This window comes from Cololabis saira, chromosome 4 (genome assembly GCF_033807715.1).
Source record: "Cololabis saira isolate AMF1-May2022 chromosome 4, fColSai1.1, whole genome shotgun sequence".
In the NCBI taxonomy this organism is placed as follows: Eukaryota; Metazoa; Chordata; class Actinopteri; order Beloniformes; family Belonidae; genus Cololabis; species Cololabis saira.
The window spans coordinates 46,823,247-46,841,373 of NC_084590.1; the positions used below are offsets into that span (position 1 = coordinate 46,823,247).

The 18,127-nt window shown below is 39.5% G+C and overlaps 57 non-coding genes across 57 annotated transcripts; all 57 read right to left on the reverse strand.

Annotated features, from left to right (window-relative positions):
- Nucleotides 1–123: 123 nt before the first annotated feature.
- On the reverse strand, nucleotides 124–197 carry trnaq-cug (transfer RNA glutamine (anticodon CUG)). Its single transcript has one exon. It is a non-coding gene; the product is annotated as a tRNA-Gln (tRNA).
- A 203-nt stretch (nucleotides 198–400) lies between these two features.
- Nucleotides 401–472, reverse strand: trnaq-cug (transfer RNA glutamine (anticodon CUG)). The gene has a single exon. It is a non-coding gene; the product is annotated as a tRNA-Gln (tRNA).
- Nucleotides 473–653: 181 nt separating this feature from the next.
- On the reverse strand, nucleotides 654–725 carry trnaq-cug (transfer RNA glutamine (anticodon CUG)). The gene has a single exon. It is a non-coding gene; the product is annotated as a tRNA-Gln (tRNA).
- Nucleotides 726–1,182: 457 nt separating this feature from the next.
- trnaq-cug (transfer RNA glutamine (anticodon CUG)) lies at nucleotides 1,183–1,254 on the reverse strand. The gene has a single exon. It is a non-coding gene; the product is annotated as a tRNA-Gln (tRNA).
- A 210-nt stretch (nucleotides 1,255–1,464) lies between these two features.
- On the reverse strand, nucleotides 1,465–1,536 carry trnaq-cug (transfer RNA glutamine (anticodon CUG)). The gene has a single exon. It is a non-coding gene; the product is annotated as a tRNA-Gln (tRNA).
- Nucleotides 1,537–1,717: 181 nt separating this feature from the next.
- On the reverse strand, nucleotides 1,718–1,789 carry trnaq-cug (transfer RNA glutamine (anticodon CUG)). Its single transcript has one exon. It is a non-coding gene; the product is annotated as a tRNA-Gln (tRNA).
- Nucleotides 1,790–2,151: 362 nt separating this feature from the next.
- trnaq-uug (transfer RNA glutamine (anticodon UUG)) lies at nucleotides 2,152–2,223 on the reverse strand. The gene has a single exon. It is a non-coding gene; the product is annotated as a tRNA-Gln (tRNA).
- A 239-nt stretch (nucleotides 2,224–2,462) lies between these two features.
- On the reverse strand, nucleotides 2,463–2,534 carry trnaq-uug (transfer RNA glutamine (anticodon UUG)). Its single transcript has one exon. It is a non-coding gene; the product is annotated as a tRNA-Gln (tRNA).
- Nucleotides 2,535–2,710: 176 nt separating this feature from the next.
- trnaq-cug (transfer RNA glutamine (anticodon CUG)) lies at nucleotides 2,711–2,782 on the reverse strand. The gene has a single exon. It is a non-coding gene; the product is annotated as a tRNA-Gln (tRNA).
- Nucleotides 2,783–2,992: 210 nt separating this feature from the next.
- Nucleotides 2,993–3,064, reverse strand: trnaq-cug (transfer RNA glutamine (anticodon CUG)). Its single transcript has one exon. It is a non-coding gene; the product is annotated as a tRNA-Gln (tRNA).
- Nucleotides 3,065–3,245: 181 nt separating this feature from the next.
- trnaq-cug (transfer RNA glutamine (anticodon CUG)) lies at nucleotides 3,246–3,317 on the reverse strand. The gene has a single exon. It is a non-coding gene; the product is annotated as a tRNA-Gln (tRNA).
- A 363-nt stretch (nucleotides 3,318–3,680) lies between these two features.
- trnaq-uug (transfer RNA glutamine (anticodon UUG)) lies at nucleotides 3,681–3,752 on the reverse strand. Its single transcript has one exon. It is a non-coding gene; the product is annotated as a tRNA-Gln (tRNA).
- Nucleotides 3,753–4,210: 458 nt separating this feature from the next.
- Nucleotides 4,211–4,282, reverse strand: trnaq-cug (transfer RNA glutamine (anticodon CUG)). The gene has a single exon. It is a non-coding gene; the product is annotated as a tRNA-Gln (tRNA).
- Nucleotides 4,283–4,463: 181 nt separating this feature from the next.
- Nucleotides 4,464–4,535, reverse strand: trnaq-cug (transfer RNA glutamine (anticodon CUG)). Its single transcript has one exon. It is a non-coding gene; the product is annotated as a tRNA-Gln (tRNA).
- Nucleotides 4,536–4,898: 363 nt separating this feature from the next.
- trnaq-uug (transfer RNA glutamine (anticodon UUG)) lies at nucleotides 4,899–4,970 on the reverse strand. Its single transcript has one exon. It is a non-coding gene; the product is annotated as a tRNA-Gln (tRNA).
- A 176-nt stretch (nucleotides 4,971–5,146) lies between these two features.
- Nucleotides 5,147–5,218, reverse strand: trnaq-cug (transfer RNA glutamine (anticodon CUG)). Its single transcript has one exon. It is a non-coding gene; the product is annotated as a tRNA-Gln (tRNA).
- Nucleotides 5,219–5,428: 210 nt separating this feature from the next.
- Nucleotides 5,429–5,500, reverse strand: trnaq-cug (transfer RNA glutamine (anticodon CUG)). Its single transcript has one exon. It is a non-coding gene; the product is annotated as a tRNA-Gln (tRNA).
- Nucleotides 5,501–5,799: 299 nt separating this feature from the next.
- Nucleotides 5,800–5,871, reverse strand: trnaq-cug (transfer RNA glutamine (anticodon CUG)). The gene has a single exon. It is a non-coding gene; the product is annotated as a tRNA-Gln (tRNA).
- Nucleotides 5,872–6,082: 211 nt separating this feature from the next.
- Nucleotides 6,083–6,154, reverse strand: trnaq-cug (transfer RNA glutamine (anticodon CUG)). The gene has a single exon. It is a non-coding gene; the product is annotated as a tRNA-Gln (tRNA).
- A 181-nt stretch (nucleotides 6,155–6,335) lies between these two features.
- Nucleotides 6,336–6,407, reverse strand: trnaq-cug (transfer RNA glutamine (anticodon CUG)). The gene has a single exon. It is a non-coding gene; the product is annotated as a tRNA-Gln (tRNA).
- Nucleotides 6,408–6,769: 362 nt separating this feature from the next.
- Nucleotides 6,770–6,841, reverse strand: trnaq-uug (transfer RNA glutamine (anticodon UUG)). Its single transcript has one exon. It is a non-coding gene; the product is annotated as a tRNA-Gln (tRNA).
- A 239-nt stretch (nucleotides 6,842–7,080) lies between these two features.
- trnaq-uug (transfer RNA glutamine (anticodon UUG)) lies at nucleotides 7,081–7,152 on the reverse strand. The gene has a single exon. It is a non-coding gene; the product is annotated as a tRNA-Gln (tRNA).
- A 209-nt stretch (nucleotides 7,153–7,361) lies between these two features.
- On the reverse strand, nucleotides 7,362–7,433 carry trnaq-cug (transfer RNA glutamine (anticodon CUG)). Its single transcript has one exon. It is a non-coding gene; the product is annotated as a tRNA-Gln (tRNA).
- A 197-nt stretch (nucleotides 7,434–7,630) lies between these two features.
- On the reverse strand, nucleotides 7,631–7,702 carry trnaq-cug (transfer RNA glutamine (anticodon CUG)). The gene has a single exon. It is a non-coding gene; the product is annotated as a tRNA-Gln (tRNA).
- A 181-nt stretch (nucleotides 7,703–7,883) lies between these two features.
- On the reverse strand, nucleotides 7,884–7,955 carry trnaq-cug (transfer RNA glutamine (anticodon CUG)). Its single transcript has one exon. It is a non-coding gene; the product is annotated as a tRNA-Gln (tRNA).
- Nucleotides 7,956–8,136: 181 nt separating this feature from the next.
- trnaq-cug (transfer RNA glutamine (anticodon CUG)) lies at nucleotides 8,137–8,208 on the reverse strand. Its single transcript has one exon. It is a non-coding gene; the product is annotated as a tRNA-Gln (tRNA).
- Nucleotides 8,209–8,570: 362 nt separating this feature from the next.
- trnaq-uug (transfer RNA glutamine (anticodon UUG)) lies at nucleotides 8,571–8,642 on the reverse strand. The gene has a single exon. It is a non-coding gene; the product is annotated as a tRNA-Gln (tRNA).
- Nucleotides 8,643–8,881: 239 nt separating this feature from the next.
- On the reverse strand, nucleotides 8,882–8,953 carry trnaq-uug (transfer RNA glutamine (anticodon UUG)). The gene has a single exon. It is a non-coding gene; the product is annotated as a tRNA-Gln (tRNA).
- A 209-nt stretch (nucleotides 8,954–9,162) lies between these two features.
- Nucleotides 9,163–9,234, reverse strand: trnaq-cug (transfer RNA glutamine (anticodon CUG)). Its single transcript has one exon. It is a non-coding gene; the product is annotated as a tRNA-Gln (tRNA).
- Nucleotides 9,235–9,431: 197 nt separating this feature from the next.
- On the reverse strand, nucleotides 9,432–9,503 carry trnaq-cug (transfer RNA glutamine (anticodon CUG)). The gene has a single exon. It is a non-coding gene; the product is annotated as a tRNA-Gln (tRNA).
- A 181-nt stretch (nucleotides 9,504–9,684) lies between these two features.
- trnaq-cug (transfer RNA glutamine (anticodon CUG)) lies at nucleotides 9,685–9,756 on the reverse strand. The gene has a single exon. It is a non-coding gene; the product is annotated as a tRNA-Gln (tRNA).
- Nucleotides 9,757–10,026: 270 nt separating this feature from the next.
- On the reverse strand, nucleotides 10,027–10,098 carry trnaq-cug (transfer RNA glutamine (anticodon CUG)). Its single transcript has one exon. It is a non-coding gene; the product is annotated as a tRNA-Gln (tRNA).
- Nucleotides 10,099–10,561: 463 nt separating this feature from the next.
- trnaq-cug (transfer RNA glutamine (anticodon CUG)) lies at nucleotides 10,562–10,633 on the reverse strand. The gene has a single exon. It is a non-coding gene; the product is annotated as a tRNA-Gln (tRNA).
- Nucleotides 10,634–10,996: 363 nt separating this feature from the next.
- On the reverse strand, nucleotides 10,997–11,068 carry trnaq-uug (transfer RNA glutamine (anticodon UUG)). Its single transcript has one exon. It is a non-coding gene; the product is annotated as a tRNA-Gln (tRNA).
- A 176-nt stretch (nucleotides 11,069–11,244) lies between these two features.
- trnaq-cug (transfer RNA glutamine (anticodon CUG)) lies at nucleotides 11,245–11,316 on the reverse strand. The gene has a single exon. It is a non-coding gene; the product is annotated as a tRNA-Gln (tRNA).
- Nucleotides 11,317–11,526: 210 nt separating this feature from the next.
- Nucleotides 11,527–11,598, reverse strand: trnaq-cug (transfer RNA glutamine (anticodon CUG)). Its single transcript has one exon. It is a non-coding gene; the product is annotated as a tRNA-Gln (tRNA).
- A 299-nt stretch (nucleotides 11,599–11,897) lies between these two features.
- On the reverse strand, nucleotides 11,898–11,969 carry trnaq-cug (transfer RNA glutamine (anticodon CUG)). The gene has a single exon. It is a non-coding gene; the product is annotated as a tRNA-Gln (tRNA).
- Nucleotides 11,970–12,180: 211 nt separating this feature from the next.
- On the reverse strand, nucleotides 12,181–12,252 carry trnaq-cug (transfer RNA glutamine (anticodon CUG)). Its single transcript has one exon. It is a non-coding gene; the product is annotated as a tRNA-Gln (tRNA).
- Nucleotides 12,253–12,433: 181 nt separating this feature from the next.
- Nucleotides 12,434–12,505, reverse strand: trnaq-cug (transfer RNA glutamine (anticodon CUG)). Its single transcript has one exon. It is a non-coding gene; the product is annotated as a tRNA-Gln (tRNA).
- Nucleotides 12,506–12,867: 362 nt separating this feature from the next.
- On the reverse strand, nucleotides 12,868–12,939 carry trnaq-uug (transfer RNA glutamine (anticodon UUG)). The gene has a single exon. It is a non-coding gene; the product is annotated as a tRNA-Gln (tRNA).
- Nucleotides 12,940–13,178: 239 nt separating this feature from the next.
- On the reverse strand, nucleotides 13,179–13,250 carry trnaq-uug (transfer RNA glutamine (anticodon UUG)). The gene has a single exon. It is a non-coding gene; the product is annotated as a tRNA-Gln (tRNA).
- A 209-nt stretch (nucleotides 13,251–13,459) lies between these two features.
- Nucleotides 13,460–13,531, reverse strand: trnaq-cug (transfer RNA glutamine (anticodon CUG)). Its single transcript has one exon. It is a non-coding gene; the product is annotated as a tRNA-Gln (tRNA).
- A 197-nt stretch (nucleotides 13,532–13,728) lies between these two features.
- On the reverse strand, nucleotides 13,729–13,800 carry trnaq-cug (transfer RNA glutamine (anticodon CUG)). Its single transcript has one exon. It is a non-coding gene; the product is annotated as a tRNA-Gln (tRNA).
- A 270-nt stretch (nucleotides 13,801–14,070) lies between these two features.
- On the reverse strand, nucleotides 14,071–14,142 carry trnaq-cug (transfer RNA glutamine (anticodon CUG)). Its single transcript has one exon. It is a non-coding gene; the product is annotated as a tRNA-Gln (tRNA).
- A 210-nt stretch (nucleotides 14,143–14,352) lies between these two features.
- Nucleotides 14,353–14,424, reverse strand: trnaq-cug (transfer RNA glutamine (anticodon CUG)). The gene has a single exon. It is a non-coding gene; the product is annotated as a tRNA-Gln (tRNA).
- A 181-nt stretch (nucleotides 14,425–14,605) lies between these two features.
- On the reverse strand, nucleotides 14,606–14,677 carry trnaq-cug (transfer RNA glutamine (anticodon CUG)). Its single transcript has one exon. It is a non-coding gene; the product is annotated as a tRNA-Gln (tRNA).
- Nucleotides 14,678–15,040: 363 nt separating this feature from the next.
- On the reverse strand, nucleotides 15,041–15,112 carry trnaq-uug (transfer RNA glutamine (anticodon UUG)). Its single transcript has one exon. It is a non-coding gene; the product is annotated as a tRNA-Gln (tRNA).
- Nucleotides 15,113–15,288: 176 nt separating this feature from the next.
- trnaq-cug (transfer RNA glutamine (anticodon CUG)) lies at nucleotides 15,289–15,360 on the reverse strand. Its single transcript has one exon. It is a non-coding gene; the product is annotated as a tRNA-Gln (tRNA).
- A 210-nt stretch (nucleotides 15,361–15,570) lies between these two features.
- On the reverse strand, nucleotides 15,571–15,642 carry trnaq-cug (transfer RNA glutamine (anticodon CUG)). Its single transcript has one exon. It is a non-coding gene; the product is annotated as a tRNA-Gln (tRNA).
- A 181-nt stretch (nucleotides 15,643–15,823) lies between these two features.
- Nucleotides 15,824–15,895, reverse strand: trnaq-cug (transfer RNA glutamine (anticodon CUG)). Its single transcript has one exon. It is a non-coding gene; the product is annotated as a tRNA-Gln (tRNA).
- Nucleotides 15,896–16,071: 176 nt separating this feature from the next.
- On the reverse strand, nucleotides 16,072–16,143 carry trnaq-cug (transfer RNA glutamine (anticodon CUG)). Its single transcript has one exon. It is a non-coding gene; the product is annotated as a tRNA-Gln (tRNA).
- Nucleotides 16,144–16,353: 210 nt separating this feature from the next.
- On the reverse strand, nucleotides 16,354–16,425 carry trnaq-cug (transfer RNA glutamine (anticodon CUG)). Its single transcript has one exon. It is a non-coding gene; the product is annotated as a tRNA-Gln (tRNA).
- A 181-nt stretch (nucleotides 16,426–16,606) lies between these two features.
- On the reverse strand, nucleotides 16,607–16,678 carry trnaq-cug (transfer RNA glutamine (anticodon CUG)). Its single transcript has one exon. It is a non-coding gene; the product is annotated as a tRNA-Gln (tRNA).
- Nucleotides 16,679–17,041: 363 nt separating this feature from the next.
- On the reverse strand, nucleotides 17,042–17,113 carry trnaq-uug (transfer RNA glutamine (anticodon UUG)). Its single transcript has one exon. It is a non-coding gene; the product is annotated as a tRNA-Gln (tRNA).
- Nucleotides 17,114–17,289: 176 nt separating this feature from the next.
- trnaq-cug (transfer RNA glutamine (anticodon CUG)) lies at nucleotides 17,290–17,361 on the reverse strand. Its single transcript has one exon. It is a non-coding gene; the product is annotated as a tRNA-Gln (tRNA).
- A 299-nt stretch (nucleotides 17,362–17,660) lies between these two features.
- trnaq-uug (transfer RNA glutamine (anticodon UUG)) lies at nucleotides 17,661–17,732 on the reverse strand. The gene has a single exon. It is a non-coding gene; the product is annotated as a tRNA-Gln (tRNA).
- Nucleotides 17,733–17,941: 209 nt separating this feature from the next.
- Nucleotides 17,942–18,013, reverse strand: trnaq-cug (transfer RNA glutamine (anticodon CUG)). Its single transcript has one exon. It is a non-coding gene; the product is annotated as a tRNA-Gln (tRNA).
- Nucleotides 18,014–18,127: the final 114 nt, after the last annotated feature.

Genomic DNA, 18,127 nt, shown 5'->3' on the forward strand with positions numbered 1-18,127 from the left:
ATCGAATTTCCAGAAACAGCAAGTATTCAATCGAATTTCCAGGACCAGCAAGGATACAAAAAGATTTTCAGGAGGTTCCATGGAAAGATACTTTACTAACCCAGATTGAAATTCAGGAAACGTTGACGTCTCACCGAGATTTGAACTCGGATCGCTGGATTCAGAGTCCAGAGTGCTAACCATTACACCATAAAATCCAGAACCGACCGTGATCCAAACAAATTTCTAGAAGCAAGAAGGATCCAAAATCTTTTTCATGGATCAGCAAATTTCCAATCGAATTTCCAGAAACAGCAAGTATTCAATCGAATTTACAGGACCAGCAAGGATCCAAAAATATTTTCAGGAGGTTCCATGGAAAAATACTTTACTAACCCAGATTGAAATTCAGGAAACGTTGAGGTCTCACCGAGATTTGAACTCGGATCGCTGGATTCAGAGTCCAGAGTGCTAACCATTACACCATGAGACCATAAAATCTAGAATCGACCGGGATCCAAACAAATTTCTAGAAGCAGGAAGGATACAAACAAATTTCCTGGAAAAGCAAGTATCCAATCGAATTTCCAGAACCAACAATTATCCAATCAAATTTCCAGGAGGATCCATGGAAAGATACTTTACTAACCCAGATTGAAACTCAGGAAACATTGAGGTCTCCCCGAGATTTGAACTCGGATCGCTGGAATCAGAGTCCAGAGTGCTAACCATTACACCATGAGACCATAAAATCCAGAACTGACCGTGATCCAAGTACATTTCTAGAAGCGGGATGGATACAAAAAATGTTCATGGATCAGCAAATATTCAATCGAATTTCCAGAAACAGCAAGTATCTAATCGAGTTTCCAGACCAGCAAGGATAAAAAAAAAATTTCAGGAGGTTCCATGGAAAGATACTTTACTAACCCAGACTGAAATTCAGGAAACATTGAGGTCTCACCGAGATTTGAACTCGGATCACTGGATTCAAAGTCCAAAGTGCTAACCATTACACCAAGAGAACATAAAATCCAGAACAAACCGGGATCCAAAAAAATTTTTAGAAGCAAGAAGGATACAAAAAAATGTCCTGGAAAAGCAAGTATCCAATCGAATTTCCAGAAGAGTATCCAATCGAATTTCCAGGAAGATCCATGGAAAGATACTTTACTAACCCAGATTGAAACTCAGGAAACATTGAGGTCTCACCGAGATTTGAACTCGGATCGCTGGAATCAGAGTCCAGAGTGCTAACCATTACACCATGAGACCATAAAATCCAGAACTGACCGTGATCCAAGCACATTTCTAGAAGTAGGATGGATACAAAAAATTTTCATGGATCAGCAAATTTCCAATCGAATTTCCAGAAACAGCAAGTATTCAATAGAATTTCCAGGTCCAGCAAGGATACAAAAAAATCTTCAGGAGGTTCCATGGAAAGATACTTTACTATCCCAGATTTAGATTCAGGAAACGTTGAGGTCTCACCAAGATTTGAACTCGGATCGCTGGATTCAGAGTCCAGAGTGCTAACCATTACACCATGAGACCATAAAATCTAGAATCGACCGGGATCCAAACAAATTTCTAGAAGCAGGAAGGATACAAACAAATTTCCTGGAAAAGCAAGTATCCAATCGAATTTCCAGAACCAACAATTATCCAATCAAATTTCCAGGAGGATCCATGGAAAGATACTTTACTAACCCAGATTGAAACTCAGGAAACATTGAGGTCTCACCGAGATATAAACTCGGATCGCTGGAATCAGAGTCCAGAGTGCTAACCATTACACCATGAGACCATACAATCCAGAACTGACCGTGATCCAAGCACATTTCTAGAAGCGGGATGATACAAAAAATGTTCATGGATCAGCAAATATTCAATCGAATTTCCAGAAACAGCAAGTATCTAATCGAGTTTCCAGACCAGCAAGGATAAAAAAAAAATTTCAGGAGGTTCCATGGAAAGATACTTTACTAACCCAGATTGAAATTTCCTGGAAACAAAAAATGTTCATGGATCAGCAAATATTCAATCGAATTTCCAGAAACAGCAAGTATCTAATCGAGTTTCCAGGACCAGCAAGGATCCAAAAAAAATCTTCAGGAGGTTCCATGGAAAGATACTTTACTAACCCAGATTGAAATTCAGGAAACGTTGAGGTCTCACCGAGATTTGAACTCGGATCACTGGATTCAAAGTCCAGAGTGCTAACCATTACACCATGAGACCATAAAATCCAGAACCAACCGTGATCCAAAAAATTTTCTAGAAGTAAGAAGGATACAAAAAACTTTCATGGATCAGCAAATTTCCAATCGAATTTCCAGGAACAGCAAGTATCCAATCGAATTTCCAGAACCAGCAAGTATCTAATGGAGTTTCCAGGACCAGCAAGGATCCAAACTAATTTTCAGGAGGTTCCATGGAAAGATACTTTACTAACCCAGACTGAAATTCAGGAAATGTTGAGGTCTCACCGAGATTTGAACTCGGATCACTGGATTCAAAGTCCAAAGTGCTAACCATTACACCATGAGACCATAAAATCCAGAACAAACCGGGATCCAAAAAAATTTTTAGAAGCAAGAAGGATACAAAAAAATGTCCTGGAAAAGCAAGTATCCAATCGAATTTCCAGAAGAGTATCCAATCGAATTTCCAGGAAGATCCATGGAAAGATACTTTACTAACCCAGGTTGAAATACAGGTAACGTTGAGGTCTCACCGAGATTTGAACTCGGATCGCTGGATTCAGAGTCCAGAGTGCTAACCATTACACCATGAGACCATAAAATCCAGAACCGACCGTGATCCAAACACATTTCTAGAAGCGGGATGGATACAAAAAATGTTCATGGATCAGCAAATTTCCAATCGAATTTCCAGAAACAGCAAGTATTCAATCGAATTTACAGGACAAGCAAGGATCCAAAAATATTTTCAGGAGGTTCCATGGAAAAATACTTTACTAACCCAGATTGAAATTCAGGAAACGTTGAGGTCTCACCGAGATTTGAACTCGGATCGCTGGATTCAGAGTCCAGAGTGCTAACCATTACACCATGAGACCATAAAATCTAGAATCGACCGGGATCCAAACAAATTTCTTGAAGCAGGAAGGATACAAACAAATTTCCTGGAAAAGCAAGTATCCAATCGAATTTCCAGAACCAACAATTATCCAATCAAATTTCCAGGAGGATCCATGGAAAGATACTTTACTAACCCAGATTGAAACTCAGGAAACATTGAGGTCTCACCGAGATTTGAACTCGGATCGCTGGAATCAGAGTCCAGAGTGCTAACCATTACACCATGAGACCATAAAATCCAGAACTGACCGTGATCCAAACACATTTCTAGAAGCGGGATGGATACAAAAAATGTTCATGGATCAGCAAATATTCAATCGAATTTCCAGAAACAGCAAGTATCTAATCGAGTTTCCAGACCAGCAAGGATAAAAAAAAAATTTCAGGAGGTTCCATGGAAAGATACTTTACTAACCCAGATTGAAATTTCCTGGAAACAAAAAATGTTCATGGATCAGCAAATATTCAATCGAATTTCCAGAAACAGCAAGTATCTAATCGAATTTCCAGGACCAGCAAGGATCCAAAAAATGTTTTCAGGAGGATCCATGGAAAGATACTTTACTAACCCAGACTGAAATTCAGGAAACGTTGAGGTCTCACCGAGATTTGAACTCGGATCACTGGATTCAAAGTCCAAAGTGCTAACCATTACACCATGAGAACATAAAATCCAGAACAAACCGGGATCCAAAAAAATTTTTAGAAGCAAGAAGGATACAAAAAAATGTCCTGGAAAAGCAAGTATCCAATCGAATTTCCAGAAGAGTATCCAATCGAATTTCCAGGAAGATCCATGGAAAGATACTTTACTAACCCAGGTTGATATACAGGAAACGTTGAGGTCTCACCGAGATTTGAACTCGGATCGCTGGATTTAGAGTCCAGAGTGCTAACCATTACACCATGAGACCATAAAATCCAGAACCGACCATGATCCAAACACATTTCTAGAAGCGGGATGGATACAAAACATTTTCATGGATCAGAAAATTTCCAATCGAATTTCCAGAAACAGCAAGTATTCAATCGAATTTACAGGACCAGCAAGGATCCAAAAATATTTTCAGGAGGTTCCATGGAAAAATACTTTACTAAGCCAGATTGAAATTCAGGAAACGTTGAGGTCTCACCGAGATTTGAACTCGGATCGCTGGATTCAGAGTCCAGAGTGCTAACCATTACACCATGAGACCATAAAGTCTAGAATCGACCGGGATCCAAATAAATTTCTAGAAGCAGGAAGGATACAAACAAATTTCCTGGAAAAGCAAGTATCCAATCGAATTTCCAGAACCAACAATTATCCAATCAAATTTCCAGGAGGATCCATGGAAAGATACTTTACTAACCCAGATTGAAACTCAGGAAACATTGAGGTCTCACTGAGATTTGAACTCGGATCGCTGGAATCAGAGTCCAGAGTGCTAACCATTACACCATGAGACCATAAAATCCAGAACTGACCGTGATCCAAGCACATTTCTAGAAGCGGGATGGATACAAAAAATGTTCATGGATCAGCAAATATTCAATCGAATTTCCAGAAACAGCAAGTATCTAATCGAGTTTCCAGACCAGCAAGGATAAAAAAAAAATTTCAGGAGGTTCCATGGAAAGATACTTTACTAACCCAGATTGAAATTTCCTGGAAACAAAAAATGTTCATGGATCAGCAAATATTCAATCGAATTTCAAGAAACAGCAAGTATCTAATCGAGTTTCCAGGACCAGCAAGGATCCAAAAAAATTTTTCAGGAGGATCCATGGAAAGATACTTTACTAACCCAGACTGAAATTCAGGAAACGTTGAGGTCTCACCGAGATTTGAACTCGGATCACTGGATTCAAAGTCCAAAGTGCTAACCATTACACCATGAGAACATAAAATCCAGAACAAACCGGGATCCAAAAATATTTTTAGAAGCAAGAAGGATACAAAAAAATGTCCTGGAAAAGCAAGTATCCAATCGAATTTCCAGAAGAGTATCCAATCGAATTTCCAGGAAGATCCATGGAAAGATACTTTACTAACCCAGACTGAAATTCAGGAAACGTTGAGGTCTCACCGAGATTTGAACTCGGATCGCTGGATTCAGAGTCCAGAGTGCTAACCATTACACCATGAGACCATAAAATCCAGAACCGACCATGATCCAAACACATTTCTAGAAGCGGGATGGATACAAAAAATTTTCATGGATCAGCAAATTTCCAATCGAATTTCCAGAAACAGCAAGTATTCAATAGAATTTACAGGTCCAGCAAGGATACAAAAAAATCTTCAGGAGGTTCCATGGAAAGATACTTTACTATCCCAGATTTAGATTCAGGAAACGTTGAGGTCTCACCGAGATTTGAACTCGGATCGCTGGATTCAGAGTCCAGAGTGCTAACCATTACACCATGAGACCATAAAATCCAGAACCGACCGTGATCCAAACACATTTCTAGAAGCGGGATGGATACAAAAAATGTTCATGGATCAGCAAATTTCCAATCGAATTTCCAGAAACAGCAAGTATTCAATAGAATTTCCAGGACCAGCAAGGATACAAATTTTTTTTCATGGATCAGCAAATTTCCAATCGAATTTCCAGAAACAGCAAGTATTCAATCGAATTTCCAGGACCAGCAAGGATACAAAAAAGATTTTCAGGAAGATCCATGGAAAGATACTTTACTAACCCAGATTGAAATTCAGGAAACGTTGAGGTCTCACCTAGATTTGAACTTGGATCGCTGGATTCAGAGTCCAGAGTGCTAACCATTACACCATGAGACCATAAAATCCAGAACCGACCGTGATCCAAACAAATTTCTAGAAGCAAGAAGGATCCAAAATCTTTTTCATGGATCAGCAAATTTCCAATCGAATTTCAAGAAACAGCAAGTATTCAATCGAATTTACAGGACCAGCAAGGATCCAAAAATATTTTCAGGAGGTTCCATGGAAAAATACTTCACTAACCCAGATTGAAATTCAGGAAACGTTGAGGTCTCACTGAGATTTGAACTCGGATCGCTGGATTCAGAGTCCAGAGTGCTAACCATTACACCATGAGACCATAAAATCTAGAATCGACCGGGATCCAAACAAATTTCTAGAAGCAGGAAGGATACAAACAAATTTCCTGGAAAAGCAAGTATCCAATCGAATTTCCAGAACCAACAATTATCCAATCAAATTTCCAGGAGGATCCATGGAAAGATACTTTACTAACCCAGATTGAAACTCAGGAAACATTGAGGTCTCACCGAGATTTGAACTCGGATCGCTGGAATCAGAGTCCAGAGTGCTAACCATTACACCATGAGACCACAAAATCCAGAACTGACCGTGATCCAAGCACATTTCTAGAAGCGGGATGGATACAAAAAATGTTCATGGATCAGCAAATATTCAATCGAATTTCCAGAAACAGCAAGTATCTAATCGAGTTTCCAGACCAGCAAGGATAAAAAAAAAATTTCAGGAGGTTCCATGGAAAGATACTTTACTAACCCAGATTGAAATTTCCTGGAAACAAAAAATGTTCATGGATCAGCAAATATTCAATCGAATTTCCAGAAACAGCAAGTATCTAATCGAGTTTCCAGGACCAGCAAGGATCCAAAAAATTTTTTAGGAGGTTCCATGGAAAGATACTTTACTAACCCAGACTGAAATTCAGGAAACGTTGAGGTCTCACCGAGATTTGAACTCGGATCACTGGATTCAAAGTCCAGAGTGCTAACCATTACACCATGAGACCATAAAATCCAGAACCAACCGTGAACCAAAAAATTTTCTAGAAGTAAGAAGGATACAAATAATTTTCATGGATCAGCAAATTTCCAATCGAATTTCCAGAAACAGCAAGTATCCAATCGAATTTCCAGAACCAGCAAGTATCTAATGGAGTTTCCAGGACCAGCAAGGATCCAAACTAATTTTCAGGAGGTTCCATGGAAAGATACTTTACTAACCCAGACTGAAATTCAGGAAACGTTGAGGTCTCACCGAGATTTGAACTCGGATCACTGGATTCAAAGTCCAAAGTGCTAACCATTACACCATGAGACCATAAAATCCAGAACCAACCATGATCCAAAGACATTTCTAGAAGCGGGATGGATACAAAAATTTTTCATGGATCAGCAAATATTCAATCGAATTTCCAGAAACAGCAAGTATCTAATCGAGTTTCCAGGACCAGCAAGGATCCAAAAAATTTTCAGGAGGTTCTATGGAAAGATACTTTACTAACCCAGACAGAAATTCAGGAAATGTTGAGGTCTCACCGAGATTTGAACTCGGATCGCTGGATTCAGAGTCCAGAGTGCTAACCATTACACCATGGGACCATAAAACCCAGAACCGACCGGGATCCAAACAAATTTCTAGAAGCCGGAAGGATACAAACAAATTTCCTCGAAAGCAAGTATCCAATCGAATTTCCAGAACCAGCAAGTATCCAGGTCCAGCAAGGATCCAATCGAATTTCCAGGAGGATCCATGGAAAGATACTTTACTAACCCAGATTGAAATTCAGGAAATGTTGAGGTCTCACCGAGATTTGAACTCAGATCGCTGGATTCAGAGTCCAGAGTGCTAACCATTACACCATGAGACCATAAAATCCAGAACAAACCGGGATCCAAAAAAAGTTCTATAAGAAAGAAGGATACAAAAAATGTTCATGGATCAGTAAATTTCCAATCAAATTTCCAGAAACAGCAAGTATCCAATCGAATTTCCAGGAGGATCCATGGAAAGATACTTTACTAACCCAGATTGAAATTCAGGAAATGTTGAGGTCTCACCGAGATTTGAACTCGGATCGCTGGATTCAGAGTCCAGAGTGCTAACCATTACACCATGAGACCATAAAATCCAGAACCAACCAGGATCCAAACAAATTTCTAGAAGCAGGAAGGATACAAACAAATTTCCTGGAAAAGCAAGTATCCAATCGAATTTCCAGAACCAACAATTATCCAATCAAATTTCCAGGAGGATCCATGGAAAGATACTTTACTAACCCAGATTGAAACTCAGGAAACATTGAGGTCTCACCGAGATTTGAACTCGGATCGCTGGAATCAGAGTCCAGAGTGCTAACCATTACACCATGAGACCACAAAATCCAGAACTGACCGTGATCCAAGCACATTTCTAGAAGCGGGATGGATACAAAAAATGTTCATGGATCAGCAAATATTCAATCGAATTTCCAGAAACAGCAAGTATCTAATCGAGTTTCCAGACCAGCAAGGATAAAAAAAAAATTTCAGGAGGTTCCATGGAAAGATACTTTACTAACCCTGATTGAAATTTCCTGGAAACAAAAAATGTTCATGGATCAGCAAATATTCAATCGAATTTCCAGAAACAGCAAGTATCTAATCGAGTTTCCAGGACCAGCAAGGATCCAAAAAATTTTTTAGGAGGTTCCATGGAAAGATACTTTACTAACCCAGACTGAAATTCAGGAAACGTTGAGGTCTCACCGAGATTTGAACTCGGATCACTGGATTCAAAGTCCAGAGTGCTAACCATTACACCATGAGACCATAAAATCCAGAACCAACCGTGAACCAAAAAATTTTCTAGAAGTAAGAAGGATACAAATAATTTTCATGGATCAGCAAATTTCCAATCGAATTTCCAGAAACAGCAAGTATCCAATCGAATTTCCAGAACCAGCAAGTATCTAATGGAGTTTCCAGGACCAGCAAGGATCCAAACTAATTTTCAGGAGGTTCCATGGAAAGATACTTTACTAACCCAGACTGAAATTCAGGAAACGTTGAGGTCTCACCGAGATTTGAACTCGGATCACTGGATTCAAAGTCCAAAGTGCTAACCATTACACCATGAGACCATAAAATCCAGAACCAACCATGATCCAAAGACATTTCTAGAAGCGGGATGGATACAAAAAATTTTCATGGATCAGCAAATATTCAATCGAATTTCCAGAAACAGCAAGTATCTAATCGAGTTTCCAGGACCAGCAAGGATCCAAAAAATTTTCAGGAGGTTCTATGGAAAGATACTTTACTAACCCAGACAGAAATTCAGGAAATGTTGAGGTCTCACCGAGATTTGAACTCGGATCGCTGGATTCAGAGTCCAGAGTGCTAACCATTACACCATGGGACCATAAAACCCAGAACCGACCGGGATCCAAACAAATTTCTAGAAGCCGGAAGGATACAAACAAATTTCCTCGAAAGCAAGTATCCAATCGAATTTCCAGAACCAGCAAGTATCCAGGTCCAGCAAGGATCCAATCGAATTTCCAGGAGGATCCATGGAAAGATACTTTACTAACCCAGATTGAAATTCAGGAAATGTTGAGGTCTCACCGAGATTTGAACTCGGATCGCTGGATTCAGAGTCCAGAGTGCTAACCATTACACCATGAGACCATAAAATCCAGAACAAACCGGGATCCAAAAAAAGTTCTATAAGAAAGAAGGATACAAAAAATGTTCATGGATCAGTAAATTTCCAATCAAATTTCCAGAAACAGCAAGTATCCAATCGAATTTCCAGGAGGATCCATGGAAAGATACTTTACTAACCCAGATTGAAATTCAGGAAATGTTGAGGTCTCACCGAGATTTGAACTCGGATCGCTGGATTCAGAGTCCAGAGTGCTAACCATTACACCATGAGACCATAAAATCCAGAACCAACCAGGATACAAACACATTTCTAGAAGCGGGATGGATACAAAAAATTTTCATGGATCAGCAAATTTCCAATCGAATTTCCAGGATCAGCAAGGATACAAAAACATTTTCAGGAGGTTCCATGGAAAGATACTTCACTAACCTGGATTGAAATTTCCTGGAAACAAAAAATGTTCATGGATCAGCAAATATTCAATCGAAGGAGGTTCCATGGAAAGATACTTTACTAACCCAGATTGAAATTCAGGAAACGTTGAAGCCTCAGCGAGATTTGAACTCGGATCACTGGATTCAGAGTCCAGAGTGCTAACCATTACACCATGAGACCATAAAATCCAGAACCGATCGTGATCCAAACACATTCCTAGAAGCGGGATGGATACAAAAAATGTTCATGGATCAGCAAATATTCAATCGAATTTCCAGAAACAGCAAGTATCTAATCGAATTTCCAGGACCAGCAAGGATCCAAAAAATTTTTCAGGAGGTTCCATGGAAAGATATTTTACTAACCCAGATTGAAATTCAGGAAACGTTGAGGTCTCACTGAGATTTGAACTCGGATCGGTGGATTCAGAGTCCAGAGTGCTAACCATTACACCATGAGACCATAAAATCTAGAATCGACCGGGATCCAAATAAATTTCTAGAAGCAGGAAGGATACAAACAAATTTCCTGGAAAAGCAAGTATCCAATCGAATTTCCAGAACCAACAATTATCCAATCAAATTTCCAGGAGGATCCATGGAAAGATACTTTACTAACCCAGATTGAAACTCAGGAAACATTGAGGTCTCACTGAGATTTGAACTCGGATCGCTGGAATCAGAGTCCAGAGTGCTAACCATTACACCATGAGACCATAAAATCCAGAACTGACCGTGATCCAAGCACATTTCTAGAAGCGGGATGGATACAAAAAATGTTCATGGATCAGCAAATATTCAATCGAATTTCCAGAAACAGCAAGTATCTAATCGAGTTTCCAGACCAGCAAGGATAAAAAAAAAATTTCAGGAGGTTCCATGGAAAGATACTTTACTAACCCAGATTGAAATTTCCTGGAAACAAAAAATGTTCATGGATCAGCAAATATTCAATCGAATTTCCAGAAACAGCAAGTATCTAATCGAGTTTCCAGGACCAGCAAGGATCCAAAAAAATTTTTCAGGAGGATCCATGGAAAGATACTTTACTAACCCAGACTGAAATTCAGGAAACGTTGAGGTCTCACCGAGATTTGAACTCGGATCACTGGATTCAAAGTCCAAAGTGCTAACCATTACACCATGAGAACATAAAATCCAGAACAAACCGGGATCCAAAAATATTTTTAGAAGCAAGAAGGATACAAAAAAATGTCCTGGAAAAGCAAGTATCCAATCGAATTTCCAGAAGAGTATCCAATCGAATTTCCAGGAAGATCCATGGAAAGATACTTTACTAACCCAGACTGAAATTCAGGAAACGTTGAGGTCTCACCGAGATTTGAACTCGGATCGCTGGATTCAGAGTCCAGAGTGCTAACCATTACACCATGAGACCATAAAATCCAGAACCGACCATGATCCAAACACATTTCTAGAAGCGGGATGGATACAAAAAATTTTCATGGATCAGCAAATTTCCAATCGAATTTCCAGAAACAGCAAGTATTCAATAGAATTTCCAGGTCCAGCAAGGATACAAAAAAATCTTCAGGAGGTTCCATGGAAAGATACTTTACTATCCCAGATTTAGATTCAGGAAACGTTGAGGTCTCACCGAGATTTGAACTCGGATCGCTGGATTCAGAGTCCAGAGTGCTAACCATTACACCATGAGACCATAAAATCCAGAACCGACCGTGATCCAAACACATTTCTAGAAGCGGGATGGATACAAAAAATGTTCATGGATCAGCAAATTTCCAATCGAATTTCCAGAAACAGCAAGTATTCAATAGAATTTCCAGGACCAGCAAGGATACAAATTTTTTTTCATGGATCAGCAAATTTCCAATCGAATTTCCAGAAACAGCAAGTATTCAATCGAATTTCCAGGACCAGCAAGGATACAAAAAAGATTTTCAGGAAGATCCATGGAAAGATACTTTACTAACCCAGATTGAAATTCAGGAAACGTTGAGGTCTCACCTAGATTTGAACTCGGATCGCTGGATTCAGAGTCCAGAGTGCTAACCATTACACCATGAGACCATAAAATCCAGAACCGACCGTGATCCAAACAAATTTCTAGAAGCAAGAAGGATCCAAAATCTTTTTCATGGATCAGCAAATTTCCAATCGAATTTCAAGAAACAGCAAGTATTCAATCGAATTTACAGGACCAGCAAGGATCCAAAAATATTTTCAGGAGGTTCCATGGAAAAATACTTCACTAACCCAGATTGAAATTCAGGAAACGTTGAGGTCTCACTGAGATTTGAACTCGGATCGCTGGATTCAGAGTCCAGAGTGCTAACCATTACACCATGAGACCATAAAATCTAGAATCGACCGGGATCCAAACAAATTTCTAGAAGCAGGAAGGATACAAACAAATTTCCTGGAAAAGCAAGTATCCAATCGAATTTCCAGAACCAACAATTATCCAATCAAATTTCCAGGAGGATCCATGGAAAGATACTTTACTAACCCAGATTGAAACTCAGGAAACATTGAGGTCTCACCGAGATTTGAACTCGGATCGCTGGAATCAGAGTCCAGAGTGCTAACCATTACACCATGAGACCATAAAATCCAGAACTGACCGTGATCCAAGCACATTTCTAGAAGCGGGATGGATACAAAAAATGTTCATGGATCAGCAAATATTCAATCGAATTTCCAGAAACAGCAAGTATCTAATCGAGTTTCCAGACCAGCAAGGATAAAAAAAAAATTTCAGGAGGTTCCATGGAAAGATACTTTACTAACCCTGATTGAAATTTCCTGGAAACAAAAAATGTTCATGGATCAGCAAATATTCAATCGAATTTCCAGAAACAGCAAGTATCTAATCGAGTTTCCAGGACCAGCAAGGATCCAAAAAATTTTTTAGGAGGTTCCATGGAAAGATACTTTACTAACCCAGACTGAAATTCAGGAAACGTTGAGGTCTCACCGAGATTTGAACTCGGATCACTGGATTCAAAGTCCAGAGTGCTAACCATTACACCATGAGACCATAAAATCCAGAACCAACCGTGAACCAAAAAATTTTCTAGAAGTAAGAAGGATACAAAAAATTTTCATGGATCAGCAAATTTCCAATCGAATTTCCAGAAACAGCAAGTATCCAATCGAATTTCCAGAACCAGCAAGTATCTAATGGAGTTTCCAGGACCAGCAAGGATCCAAACTAATTTTCAGGAGGTTCCATGGAAAGATACTTTACTAACCCAGACTGAAATTCAGGAAACGTTGAGGTCTCACCGAGATTTGAACTCGGATCACTGGATTCAAAGTCCAAAGTGCTAACCATTACACCATGAGACCATAAAATCCAGAACCAACCATGATCCAAAGACATTTCTAGAAGCGGGATGGATACAAAAAATTTTCATGGATCAGCAAATATTCAATCGAATTTCCAGAAACAGCAAGTATCTAATCGAGTTTCCAGGACCAGCAAGGATCCAAAAAATTTTCAGGAGGTTCTATGGAAAGATACTTTACTAACCCAGACAGAAATTCAGGAAATGTTGAGGTCTCACCGAGATTTGAACTCGGATCGCTGGATTCAGAGTCCAGAGTGCTAACCATTACACCATGGGACCATAAAACCCAGAACCGACCGGGATCCAAACAAATTTCTAGAAGCCGGAAGGATACAAACAAATTTCCTCGAAAGCAAGTATCCAATCGAATTTCCAGAACCAGCAAGTATCCAGGTCCAGCAAGGATCCAATCGAATTTCCAGGAGGATCCATGGAAAGATACTTTACTAACCCAGATTGAAATTCAGGAAATGTTGAGGTCTCACCGAGATTTGAACTCGGATCGCTGGATTCAGAGTCCAGAGTGCTAACCATTACACCATGAGACCATAAAATCCAGAACCAACCAGGATACAAACACATTTCTAGAAGCGGGATGGATACAAAAAATTTTCATGGATCAGCAAATTTCCAATCGAATTTCCAGGATCAGCAAGGATACAAAAACATTTTCAGGAGGTTCCATGGAAAGATACTTCACTAACCTGGATTGAAATTTCCTGGAAACAAAAAATGTTCATGGATCAGCAAATATTCAATCGAAGGAGGTTCCATGGAAAGATACTTTACTAACCCAGATTGAAATTCAGGAAACGTTGAAGCCTCAGCGAGATTTGAACTCGGATCACTGGATTCAGAGTCCAGAGTGCTAACCATTACACCATGAGACCATAAAATCCAGAACCGACCGTGATCCAAACACATTCCTAGAAGCGGGATGGATACAAAAAATGTTCATGGATCAGCAAATATTCAATCGAATTTCCAGAAACAGCAAGTATCTAATCGAATTTCCAGGACCAGCAAGGATCCAAAAAAATTTTCAGGAGGTTCCATGGAAAGATATTTTACTAACCCAGATTGAAATTCAGGAAACGTTGAGGTCTCACTGAGATTTGAACTCGGATCGCTGGATTCAGAGTCCAGAGTGCTAACCATTACACCATGAGACCATAAAATCTAGAATCGACCGGGATCCAAATACATTTCTAGAAGCAGGAAGGATACAAACAAATTTCCTGGAAAAGCAAGTATCCAATCAAATTTCCAGAACCAACAATTATCCAATCAAATTTCCAGGAGGATCCATGGAAAGATACTTTACTAACCCAGATTGAAACTCAGGAAACATTGAGGTCTCACTGAGATTTGAACTCGGATCGCTGGAATCAGAGTCCAGAGTGCTAACCATTACACCATGAGACCATAAAATCCAGAACTGACCGTGATCCAAGCACATTTCTAGAAGCGGGATGGATACAAAAAATGTTCATGGATCAGCAAATATTCAATCGAATTTCCAGAAACAGCAAGTATCTAATCGAGTTTCCAGACCAGCAAGGATAAAAAAAAAATTTCAGGAGGTTCCATGGAAAGATACTTTACTAACCCAGATTGAAATTTCCTGGAAACAAAAAATGTTCATGGATCAGCAAATATTCAATCGAATTTCCAGAAACAGCAAGTATCTAATCGAGTTTCCAGGACCAGCAAGGATCCAAAAAATTTTTTCAGGAGGATCCATGGAAAGATACTTTACTAACCCAGACTGAAATTCAGGAAACGTTGAGGTCTCACCGAGATTTGAACTCGGATCACTGGATTCAAAGTCCAAAGTGCTAACCATTACACCATGAGAACATAAAATCCAGAACAAACCGGGATCCAAAAAAATTTTTAGAAGCAAGAAGGATACAAAAAAATGTCCTGGAAAAGCAAGTATCCAATCGAATTTCCAGAAGAGTATCCAATCGAATTTCCAGGAAGATCCATGGAAAGATACTTTACTAACCCAGGTTGAAATACAGGAAACGTTGAGGTCTCACCGAGATTTGAACTCGGATCGCTGGATTCAGAGTCCAGAGTGCTAACCATTACACCATGAGACCATAAAATCCAGAACCGACCATGATCCAAACACATTTCTAGAAGCGGGATGGATACAAAAAATTTTCATGGATCAGCAAATTTCCAATCGAATTTCCAGAAACAGCAAGTATTCAATAGAATTTCCAGGTCCAGCAAGGATACAAAAAAATCTTCAGGAGGTTCCATGGAAAGATACTTTACTATCCCAGATTTAGATTCAGGAAACGTTGAGGTCTCACCGAGATTTGAACTCGGATCGCTGGATTCAGAGTCCAGAGTGCTAACCATTACACCATGAGACCATAAAATCTAGAATCGACCGGGATCCAAACAAATTTCTAGAAGCAGGAAGGATACAAACAAATTTCCTGGAAAAGCAAGTATCCAATCGAATTTCCAGAACCAACAATTATCCAATCAAATTTCCAGGAGGATCCATGGAAAGATACTTTACTAACCCAGATTGAAACTCAGGAAACATTGAGGTCTCACCGAGATTTGAACTCGGATCGCTGGAATCAGAGTCCAGAGTGCTAACCATTACACCATGAGACCATAAAATCCAGAACAAACCGGGATCCAAAAAAATTTTTAGAAGCAAGAAGGATACAAAAAAATGTCCTGGAAAAGCAAGTATCCAATCGAATTTCCAGAAGAGTATCCAATCGAATTTCCAGGAAGATCCATGGAAAGATACTTTACTAACCCAGGTTGAAATACAGGAAACGTTGAGGTCTCACCGAGATTTGAACTCGGATCGCTGGATTCAGAGTCCAGAGTGCTAACCATTACACCATGAGACCATAAAATCCAGAACCGACCATGATCCAAACACATTTCTAGAAGCGGGATGGATACAAAAACTTTTCATGGATCAGCAAATTTCCAATCGAATTTCCAGAAACAGCAAGTATTCAATAGAATTTCCAGGTCCAGCAAGGATACAAAAAAATCTTCAGGAGGTTCCATGGAAAGATACTTTACTATCCCAGATTTAGATTCAGGAAACGTTGAGGTCTCACCGAGATTTGAACTCGGATCGCTGGATTCAGAGTCCAGAGTGCTAACCATTACACCATGAGACCATAAAATCTAGAATCGACCGGGATCCAAACAAATTTCTAGAAGCAGGAAGGATACAAACAAATTTCCTGGAAAAGCAAGTATCCAATCGAATTTCCAGAACCAACAATTATCCAATCAAATTTCCAGGAGGATCCATGGAAAGATACTTTACTAACCCAGATTGAAACTCAGGAAACATTGAGGTCTCACCGAGATTTGAACTCGGATCGCTGGAATCAGAGTCCAGAGTGCTAACCATTACACCATGAGACCATAAAATCCAGAACTGACCGTGATCCAAGCACATTTCTAGAAGCGGGATGGATACAAAAAATGTTCATGGATCAGCAAATATTCAATCGAATTTCCAGAAACAGCAAGTATCTAATCGAGTTTCCAGACCAGCAAGGATTAAAAAAAAATTTCAGGAGGTTCCATGGAAAGATACTTTACTAACCCAGATTGAAATTTCCTGGAAACAAAAAATGTTCATGGATCAGCAAATATTCAATCGAATTTCCAGAAACAGCAAGTATCTAATCGAGTTTCCAGGACCAGCAAGGATCCAAAAAAAATTTTCAGGAGGTTCCATGGAAAGATACTTTACTAACCCAGACTGAAATTCAGGAAACGTTGAGGTCTCACCGAGATTTGAACTCGGATCACTGGATTCAAAGTCCAAAGTGCTAACCATTACACCATGAGACCATAAAATCCAGAACAAACCGGGATCCAAAAAAATTTTTAGAAGCAAGAAGGATACAAAAAAATGTCCTGGAAAAGCAAGTATCCAATCGAATTTCCAGAAGAGTATCCAATCGAATTTCCAGGAAGATCCATGGAAAGATACTTTACTAAACCAGGTTGAAATACAGGAAACGTTGAGGTCTCACCGAGATTTGAACTCGGATCGCTGGATTCAGAGTCCAGAGTGCTAACCATTACACCATGAGACCATAAAATCCAGAACCGACCGTGATCCAAACACATTTCTAGAAGCGGGATGGATACAAAAAATGTTCATGGATCAGCAAATTTCCAATCGAATTTCCAGAAACAGCAGGTATTCAATAGAATTTCCAGGACCAGCAAGGATACAAATTTTTTTTCATGGATCAGCAAATTTCCAATCGAATTTCCAGAAACAGCAAGTATTCAATCGAATTTCCAGGACCAGCAAGGATACAAAAAAAATTTTCAGGAAGATCCATGGAAAGATACTTTACTAACCCAGACTGAAATTCAGGAAACGTTGAGGTCTCACCGAGATTTGAACTCGGATCACTGGATTCAAAGTCCAAAGTGCTAACCATTACACCATGAGACCATAAAATCAAGAACCAACCATGATCCAAAGACATTTCTAGAAGCGGGATGGATACAAAAAATTTTCATGGATCAGCAAATATTCAATCGAATTTCCAGAAACAGCAAGTATCTAATCGAGTTTCCAGGACCAGCAAGGATCCAAAAAATTTTCAGGAGGTTCTATGGAAAGATACTTTACTAACCCAGACAGAAATTCAGGAAATGTTGAGGTCTCACCGAGATTTGAACTCGGATCGCTGGATTCAGAGTCCAGAGTGCTAACCATTACACCATGGGACCATAAAACCCAGAACCGACCGGGATCCAAACAAATTTCTAGAAGCAGGAAGGATAAAAACAAATTTCCTCGAAAGCAAGTATCCAATCGAATTTCCAGAACCAGCAAGTATCCAG